Source organism: Cyprinodon tularosa, unplaced genomic scaffold (genome assembly GCF_016077235.1).
Source record: "Cyprinodon tularosa strain WSP-4 unplaced genomic scaffold, ASM1607723v1 ctg433, whole genome shotgun sequence".
Lineage (NCBI taxonomy): Eukaryota > Metazoa > Chordata > Actinopteri > Cyprinodontiformes > Cyprinodontidae > Cyprinodon > Cyprinodon tularosa.
In genome coordinates, this window is record NW_024039156.1 from 588,614 (window position 1) to 599,386 (window position 10,773).

The following is a 10,773-nucleotide window of genomic DNA, read 5'->3' on the forward strand; positions in this document are numbered from 1 at the left end:
TGAGATATTTAAAAAACATTTTTGCCTTTCTAAATAATTTTAACCTGGGCATTTTTTTACCTGTATGGGAGTTCTTTGAACTCCAGAAATAATATGACTTCTCTGCAACTGTCTGGAGAGTGAACTATACTGTCATTTAGTAAAATAATAAAAACATTTTTGCCATTAAATTTGGTAATTGTTAGTGAACCATCTCAACGACTTTTTGATCATGAGCTATTCTAATGTTACAACACACTGGTGGTGAACACTTAATTGTCTCTTCAGTGGTGTAGAGAGGGTGTGAATAGTTCTTCACTTACAGCAGCTTGTGCAACATCCTATCTAGACTCGGCTCTAACATCCAGAGCTATTCACAGCACAGAGCCAGTTTCTTCAAGTCTATGTTTCTGCTGCACCAGCAGAACTGTCAAACATTTTTCTACGTAAATAGTTCTACAAGGCATTGCTCATCCTTTTTTGCATTGTGTTCTGTTTTCTTTAAAAGGGATAAACACTAGAGTTATGTTTGAATGACTTCAAAACAAAATAGGAAGCACAATTCAGACAAAAATACAAGATGATATATAAACCAATTTAGTAGCTGTACTGATCCAACAAAAAAACAAAAACAAGTAGTTAGCCAAAAACTTTTAACATATTGAACATGAACCAATCAAATAATAAAAAACATAATACATTAACATGAAATTTTAAGTATTTACTCAATTAACTTCAGGCAGTTAAGTGCTTCTGCGAGTCCTGCTACTTCTGTGTAGCTTGGCAGGTCATCTCTACACTTGAGGCACTGATCAGAGTTGTTCCTCCACTCCTGAACATACTCCGCACATCCCACCAGGCTCCGACAGCAGGAAGTAAACATGGGGCGAGTCATAACAGCTGAATAAGGACAGATCAGTTTAATACATTCTGCACAGTTCTTCCAGGCTATGCATCTTAACAAAAAAACAAAAACTATATTCCACTATCATAAATGTACAACAGAAAGCACCTTGAGTGCCCCAGTGTGGTGAATGGGCCGAACTTATGAAACACAGTGGATTTCTTGCTTTATAAATGGGTTGGGACCCTCAGTTGTGTTGTGCAGAAGTCAGGTGGATACACAGCTGATAGTTCTACTGAATAGACTGTTAGCTGCTTTTTTTCTTGCCATAATACAAATTCTAAGTAAAAAAAAAAACAATTGGCCATCATTACTTTAAGAAATTAAGGCCAGTCAGTCTGAAAAATTGGGAAAACCTTGAAAGTGTCCACAAGTACAGTGGCAAAAACCATGAAGCACTACAAAGAAACTGGCTGACATGAGGACCGCCCCAGGAAAGGAAGCCCTAGAGTCACCTCTGCTGCAGAGGATAAGTTCATCAGAGTCACCAGCTTCAGAAATCACAGGTTAACAGCAGCTCAGATTAGAGAGCAGGTCAACGCCACACAGAGTTCTAGCAGCACACACATCTCTAGAATAACTGTTAAGAGGAGACTGTGTGAATCAGGCCTTCATGGTAAAATAGCTGCTAGGAAACCACTACTAAGGACAGCCAACAAGCAGAAGAGACTTGATTAGGCTAAAGAACACAATGAATGGACATTAAACCAGAGGAAATCTGTGCTTTGGTCCGATGAGTCCAAATCTTTGAAATCTTTGGTTCCAACCATCGTGTCTTTTTACGACGGAGAAAAGCTGAAACGGATGGAATCTACATGCCTGGTTCCCACCGTGAAGCAAGGAGGAGGAGGTGTGATGGTGTGGGGGTGCTTTGCTGGGTTAGGGGATTTATTCAAACTTAAAGGCATACTGAACCAGCATGGCTACCACAGCATCTTTCAGCTACATGCTATTCAATCCGGTTTGGTTTAGTTGGACCATCCTTTATTTTTCAACAGGACAATGACCCCAAACACACCTCCAGGCTGTGTAAGGGCTATTTGACCAAGAAGGAGAGTGATAGGCGGCTGCACCAGATGATCTGGCCTCCACAATCACCGGAACTGAACCCAATCAGGATGGTTTGGGGTGAGCTGGACCGCAGAGTGAAAGCAAAAGGGCAAACTAGTACCTCTTGAAGCTCATCAAGAGAATGCAGAGTGTGTGCAAAGCAGTAATCAGAGCAAAAGGTGGCTACTTTGAAGAACCTAGAATTTAAGATATATTTGCAGTTTCACACTTTTTTGATAATTATATAATTCCACATGTGTTAAAGCACAGTGATTCAACATTCGAAGTGAATATATATATATATATATATATATATATATATATATATATATATATATATATATATATATATATATATATATATATATATATATATATATATATATATATATATATATATAAATATATATATTTATAGAGAGAGAGAGAGAGAGAGAGAGAGAGAGAGAGAGAGAGAGATCTATAATTTTTTCACCTCACTCCTGTTTGTATTGGCTGTTTTCCCAGATATATCTCTAAATAAATTCCAGATTTTTTACCGCCACAAAAATGAAGTTCCTCACACAGCACTCCGTTTCATAAATGTTCCATTTATTGACTATTAGGTGGTAAAATACGCTTGATATTGCGATTAATTGTCCCATTGATGCACAGCGACATCTGCTGGTCATTTAAAATACCTGTCGTGAGTGTCAAATTTCCCATGTCTTTTCTGTCGCAGTTAAATCTCTCTGATGACTTTATTCCGAGTAAACCCTGTAGCTATAAAAAATATAAATATATATTACATCTAAATATATGTATATATTTATATATGTATAAGACCGGCTTTAATTTCGAACACAAGCAAAAGCTACGATGAGGGCAGGAAATACAACGAAAGTTTCTCCATGCCAGGCCTTTATTTTGAAGGGCACCGGACCGGCGGGCTTGAAAGCCACGCCCACTTCTGAAACCGAAAATTGACTGCTGTTTTCGTTTTGGGGGCGAAAACGAAAAAAACCAAAATCAAGCCGTTTAATGGATTTTGGTTTTATGTGCAGAAACCACAAAACGGGAAACGATTCGTTTTCTGAGGAGAAAAAGGAGAAAACGGACGTTTTTCTGTTTTTTCCATGTTGAATTATACCGTTTAATCAAACTGATAAAAAGTACCTTCGTCATAAATGCTGATGAGAATCCATTTAATGGAAGGGGACGCGAGGCGGGTGGGAAGTTTGGGGTTCCATGTGTATATATAAGTATGGAAGTGAGAGCAGTTCATTAATTTGCCAACAGTAAAGAACATAAAAAAAAGGTTGATGAGAAAATGGCCATGTTTTTTTTTTAAATGAGTTGTCTTGTTCTAATAATGACAATTTTCACCTCAAGTGACTGCAGGAGAAAATGTATTCTGATTATGGAGAAATCGCATCTCTATAGCGATAACAAAGCTGTACTTTTGGACGTAATTAGCACAGAAAATTATGAAGTATGATTTTCAAGCAGTAGTAATTATCAAAACGAAACAAAATAGAAAACTGTTGCCTCCTTCCATTAACAACACCTGAATAGGATCATGGTTAAATGAGCAAAATGAAATACGCCCCCTGGTGGTGATAAACACAGGAAAGGACAAATGGCTCCTATACTCATCATTGCAGTTTTATTCAGCTTCTCCATCCACTGCAGCTTTAATCTAGGCTCAGCATTAAGCTGGATCTCCTTCATACTGCAATAATCCTAGCAATTTTTAAAAACATTTTATGTATGGAGCTTTTTCTTTATTGAACTTCAAGGTTACTTCAATGCTGGACTATTGTAATTCTTTACTATCAGGAAGTCCACAAACTGTAGTTAAAAGCCTTCAGCTGATCCAAAATGCTGCAGCCAGAGTTCTGATGAAAATGAAAAAGAGAGATCATATCTCTCCTATCCTGGCTTCTCTTCATTTGCTCCCTGTTAAATCCAGAATAGAATTTAAAATCCTCCTTCTCCCATATAAAGATAAATCATTTTATAATTAGTAAAATAATCAGTTTTAAATAAAAACATTTATAATCTATGAGAAATATATTATCACTTCCAATAAAAAAAGCTTAAAAGTATATAAAGGTCTAAGAAACTATAGCATATTCTTACAGGATGTTTGAAACGCCTCTGTCTAATGGTCTGTTGGAAAATCTGTAAGGTTATCAGTGCTGCTACTGTGTCTCTTAATGTTGATCTAGACTAGAATTTACCTGTTTTCTCTGGCTTAGGCTGCAGCCCCATCAGACTGGCTAAGATACTGTAAGCTTGTGTGGAAAATAAACCAATGAATAAATAAATGAATAAAAACTCTGCTCATATATGTAGATATGTTGCTTGATCTTTATTTATATCATTCTTTATCACAGACAGGGGGGATCTCTAAAGCCAAGAAACCATGCACCAGAAGAAAAGACACTTTGAAAGGTGGAGTTTAAGAAAAATCAGTTAAAATTTAGATGAATGGAAAGCATCAAAAATTCCTCAGAATAGAAGCTGCTATCAGAAGCTCCAAAGGTTGGGAAAACTCCAGATGGCTTCTTTTGTTGGAAGAGATTTAGGACTTGACCATTTTCAGAAATTCTAGAAAAAATGAAACATAAAATTAACAAATAAAGATTTACCTTTAAATTTGCATTACATGTGATACAAGGCCATGTTTTTTTCTTTGAAATCTAGTTACCATATTTAAAGAATCATCTTGAATTTAATAATAATTGCTCTAACAGCTGTTAACCTAATCCAGGTCAGTGACATAAAACAATAAACTATTGTCAAAATTTAACTAATTATGTCTAAACTTGTCTTACACACCTGATACCTTAATTTTGTTTGCAATAGTTGACATTTTGTTTGAAACACTTTCTTCACATGTAGATGCATAGTTATGAGAATTTGTATGTAAATTTCAATGAAACTTAAACCGCAAAGCTTAAAGGGTTTGTAAAGAATAGTTCATAGGTTTAACAATATTCCCAAGAATAAAAAAAAAGAAAATGTTTGGTTTAGTATGTATTCGTACCCCATAATAAACAGCTACTGTTTATTTGTAAAACAACTTTTAGACACAACCATTAAAGTTATTAAAGTTCTTATAGTACTGCACAAAAATCTAAAAGCAAATATCAAAAGCAAAAAAACATATTTGAAAAGCCTGTTTAAATAAGAAAGTTTTAATTGCTTTCTAAAGGATAAATTAGTAAAAGAAGTAGGTGAATTATTTGGCTTCTGGCTGTTCTGGACTCTTTGTTTGCATGCTAGTTTGCATGTGAATCCTTAAATCTGAAAAAGGGGTCATGCAACCAAAGGTGGATAAAGTACAGAAAAACTGTACCCAAGAAAGAATAGCAGCACCGCATCATATTTTTACTCACGTAGAAGAAAAAACTAGCCAACAAATTACTCAAGTAAGAGTAAAAACGTAAATGGGAAAAAGGCCACTCAAATACTGATTAACTGATCCTAAGATCATCTGATAAAATGTTTTAAAAATGATGTAAATTTACAAAACATGAAGTTATCTGCAAATTTTGAAAATAAGCTAAAATAAATTACGTTCAGTAGTTAAACAATAATATCAAGTGGAGGAAACACGAGATATTTTGCTATAAAATCTCTGATTTCATTATAAAATGAAAGAGATAATTAGGAACAGATAGAGAGCTTACATGTGAGTCAAAGGCCTGAACATTGAATATTACACCAAAGTTTTTATAGTGAATGTTTATGAGTTGGACAAAGAAATAACTAAGAGCATGATTTACTTTTGTATGTATGTTATAAGATCTAGGGTTAAAGTGCCACTCTTACTGGTGTTTAAACACATTATTGCTGGAAAGCTAAACAGTGATCTTAAGTAAACAAAATAAAAAAATGATAGACAGCTTATCCAGCTAATAAGGCTTTAAAGATTTATGCAGTTGAATATCATCTGCAAGGGGGAGTGGCAGCCTAGTGGTTAGGGCATTGCGCTTGGAATCTGAGTTCTGAGTTCAAGACCCACTCCCACGGACTGCCACTCTGGCTCCCTGAGCAAGACCCTTAACTCCACACTGCTCACTGGGCCCCTCACAATGGCAGCCCACTAAATGATACCCCACATAAAACAGCAGCAGCAGCAAAAAAAAAAAAACATTCAAAGATCAGATGATGACAGTTCAATGGGTTCTGTAAAAAGCAATTCAACACAGGCTCAGAACCCATCCCTGTGGAACCCTCCGGTAACAGATACAGCATTAGAAGTGAACTAGGGAATCAATACTTGTACCCTAAAATCTCTTCTACATGTCAACATTTTTCACTTGTGTTGGACTTAAGCCTGGAAAAGTGTGTAGAACCCAACCACATCAAAACATCATCTCTAGTAAGTCTTTTGTGCTTCAAGGTCTTCACGTTACAATTAATCACTGTTGTTCTTTAACATAACTCTGATGGCTTCACTAAACAGCAGATAATAAATTATACACAAATGGGTGCTATTCATAAATTTAGATAACATATATAGATACATATATTAGTTTTTTCAAGGTCCACTGTGGAAGAATTTCTCCAACTAAACCAACTCCTAAAATAATAGGAAAACTGATACTGACCATCTTCGGAAATTTTGCCATCGCCGTCTTCATCACCTGAGAAAAATTTCTTGACTTCTGCTTCAGTTAGAGCCCGCGCTTCAGGGTCGAACCATTTTAAGAAGTTCCTGCAAACAAACACAACTTAAAAAAAACCCAACACATCTCTAAGCCTTCAACACATCGGATAAATGTCATTACAAAATATAATCAAAGCTCTTTCTCTATAATTGATTAGGATACAGTGGAGCCTAATTATATGGGTAACTGTCAAACCGCATCTTTACTTTCAGTCTTTTAGCAAGATTACTGCTCTAAAAATAATACAGTTTAGTAAAAGCTGCAACACTAAAATATGTTGTTAAACAGTAATGTAGTAGGACTCGGACTTTTTGAATTTTTTGAAAGTTTATTTTTATTCAGAAGGTAAAAAGGGAAATATATTGTTTTCTGTTTTTTTAGGGGGAGTTTGCTCCTGCGTTTTGACTATTTACATCATTTACTATCTGTGACTTCCGCATTTTGTTTGTATTTGTGTTTGTGGCTGCTGCACTTTTTGTTTACATTTGCTTTTATGGCTGTTGATTTTTGCTGCTATTTTTGTGATTGCAGTATTTTTTGTTTGCAGCATTTTTCTGTTGCATGTAGATTTTTTCTGTTTTCGAGTTTGCCCTTATGTTTTCACCTGTTAGAAACTCGTTTCTTTTTAGTTTGCAGCATTTTCCTTTTGCATTTTTTTTTGCTGCTAGAGCATTTTGGAGTTTCCATCACAAATTATTTTTGCCGGTGTATTCATCGTTTACAGTGCATTAGCACCTTTCAGCCACCGTACGTTTTACTGCATTACTACATTCTCAATGTCAGGCTTGCCAGCTTACTTCATCAGTGACATCGACAAAATAGAAGGTGTTGCTATTGAGTGTTTTTGCCTTAATGGATATTTACAACAGAGGCAAATCATCAGAAAGTGCAGAATACTGGGAGGAGGACATGCAAAAGTAACTGCTTAACTCACCCTGAAACAGATCATTCATGCATTTTAGGGTCTATATTTAGAAATTTTAAAAATCAGGTGCATATTTCTGTAAATTTGTCAGAGCTTATTTTAAGAGGAATGAGGCATTGCGACAATGACAAACAATGCAGAGAGATCAATGCTTATTTAAACATACATGGACTCTCAGAAACAGCAATTGTAGAGACATATCATCTACATGCAGCTATGCCACCTGGAGCTGCAGGATTATACATCCAGCTCATCATTGCTTATGGCACAAAACCATTATGTCTGGATGGTCTGGATGTTGGGAGCTGGAGAAGTTCCACCTCTCTCCAGCAGAGTCCGCCATGGATCCTCCTGAGCTGAGCCTTCGACACACCTGAGGCGCATCTCGTCATCAGAGGATCCACAGTATATAAGCTGTCTTCAGACCTTGCCTCGACGCCGCAGTGTTAAATCCAGTTGGTTAGCACCTAAGCCTAGCATCTTCTGAGAACCTTTGTTGACATTGAATCCAGATTGGATTCTAACCCTTTGTCTCTGCTTTCAGGAAACCTGTCTTTCTCCTGTGAAGCTCTGGAAGAGCTTAACCTGCCGAGCCTGCCCTCTGAGCCAAATCTGAAGACTCTTCTCTGGATTCCCATGCAGCTCAGGACTAAGAGCTGGAAAATCAGAACCAAGGTCTGCCTTCACGTTAGAAGTAAGACGCTGAAGCAGTTATCGGACTCTGCTGAATGAAACAATCTCTGGATCTCAACAGTTCCTCCCTCAAGGCTTTATCAGGTCTCCTAAAGGTACAAACCAGAAAACATTAAACTCAAACTCAACTGATCCAACGCTAACAGAACTGTCTCCCACACAGACTCCAGTGAACCTGCCCCCCCAGGCCTGAACCAGTACCTGTGTTATTTCCATGTGCTTGTGAACAATAAACCTGTTAAAGTTTTACTCTGTCTCCGTGGTGTTCTGCATCTTGGGCCTCTCAGTAACCCATCATGACACTGGAAGAGAGCTCCTTTACAGCCCAGAAAATGTGACACAGATAATCGTTTTCTGCTGCAACTCACACCGCATATGGGTGGAAAAGACGAAGGACAAATAAATTCAGCTGGACTGAACAAGCTACTGTTGTTAATTGATACTTGCCACAGTCACATTCAAGTGTAAAGGCAATCTCTACAGTCACTAGTCTTTCAGCTCTGTGCTGCTGTAGTGCAAAGATGTCTGCCTCCACACAGTTGAGATCATTTGTAATTATAAAAAACTATTTCTAGGGCAACACAGGCATAAAGATTGAGGAGTTTAGTTTGGAGATTATAAGTAACACACTAATATATAATATTTTACATTTCTGTCAGTAAATCCCTGAAATTATTATATGCTGGACCTTTAAACAATACTGCAACTTGAGAATCATAAGTGTTAAGCATCTTGGTTAAGTGGCATTTTGAGGAGCTGAGAAATATTTTTACGTACTTGAGCTCAGATTCATCAAGGTAGTGACTATTGTCACCATCAAGGATCCTGAACACCTCTCGCACCTTCTCTGGAGGCATTGTGGACAAGCCACATATCTTGAAGAACTCCTTATGCTTGAATGAGCCCACAGCTTCTCAAACAGACACACAGATACATAGAAACATCATAAACACACGCAAAGCAAGGTAGAGACAGCCCAATGACCCTGAGAGTCACCTAGCTGGGGGCTGTTGGTGAGATTATACCAGTGTGTGGCTGTTTTTCTTTTAATTTTATAGCTGACCGCCACATGCACTGTGCAAAACAAGCAAACTAAAGCTTTTTAGATTCTAAAATTAAGCCAAGATCAGCTTTTAGCAGGGAGGATAGAGTGGAAAATAATGCTGCTGTTATAACAGGGTTATACATTGATATGATGGAAATGATCTGCTGAACACTACATTAAATTTATTATAGCATAAATCTGATCTGGTAGGGAAAACTGCTTTGAATTAGTAAATTATTGATCAGCATTTAAGTCTAAATTTAACAAACTGTTGTTTTTCTAGAGTAAGATACCTTCAAAGGTGTCGACTGCCTTCTTCATGTCCTCAGGTTTAAGAATCTTGGTGAGTGACATGATGATCCTGTAATGTAAAACAGACAGATTGTACTTTATGAACAGGACAACACAATCTCTGGCTCTGAAAGACACAGGAATATCATCATTATTATTATTTTTTTTTCTGACTCATGCTTTAGGTGTTTCCTTTAGATCCATTTTGGTGTCACAATGGATTAACCTCTCAGTTGTATCTAGGTTAATATCATGATCCCATAAAAACTCTTGTCATGTCTGTTTAAAAAATTAACATAAATACAAATATATGTATTTTAAATAGAAATAGCAGATATTTTATATTCATAGTTAATCTGCTTTAACTCTGTTTGATTTCATGGTAACTTTTGTGTTTTTGAAACAGATTCTCTGCAGCAGCTTATTCAAAGGTGTAATGTCTGTACAGGATGTTCCTGGTTTTGATGGTGCAAATAAGTTACAAGTATCACACAAAAAAAACAACAAAAAACTGTGTCAGTCAGCGATGCACCTTAAAATGATGAAACTGATTTCTCTGAGTTTTAACCCTGCAATGAATTTCCTAAGATTTCATGAATCCATCCTGCTTATAAAGACGATATATTGTAATAAATGTTCAATGAGGATACCAAGTTTTCCTAGTATTTTAAACCTGAATGCAAAAAATAAATGTCATTTTTAGAGTGCCCTACACTGAATCAGCAGCTTAATGACAACAAAACAGACTATGAAGCATCATTACAGTTCTATCATTGTTTATGTAGTCATAATCACCTAACTTTTCTTGTCTCTCATTTATTATAATTTAAGTTTTTGTGTATTTCTCTGTAGAATGAAAGATAAATTTAAATAAAGTTTTAACATGCGCTGAAGTTCAGCTAAAGTTCATAATATCTGAAGCATTTTTGCACCTAACCGGTTTCCTGTACCGAGGTTTGCAGCTGTGGGACTCCCCACTGGCAGCTCTTTTAAGTCCAGCTCCAACACAGCAGCAACAGCAGCATTAAAAGTCTGATAGCTGCTGACAGGTTTCTCATATATTCTACTCACAATGTTCAGATGGATGCCTGAGTTTCTGATGCGTCTGTAGATCAAATTCTCCTGCAAGCACAACAGACTGCTTCTCGTATTCCCCGTTGTCTCACCTGTCTTATTAACCTTTCCTGTTTATATACACTAAGCAGCCCTGCCTCTACCCTTCCAC

General features: G+C 36.7%; 1 long non-coding RNA gene across 1 annotated transcript; it reads right to left on the bottom strand.

Moving 5' to 3' along the window:
• Positions 1–9,012: 9,012 nt before the first annotated feature.
• Positions 9,013–10,773, bottom strand: LOC119792901. The gene is made up of 3 exons (XR_005282040.1): positions 10,620–10,773; positions 9,551–9,618; positions 9,013–9,122 (listed from the first exon to the last, which is right to left on the bottom strand). It is a non-coding gene; the product is annotated as an uncharacterized LOC119792901 (long non-coding RNA).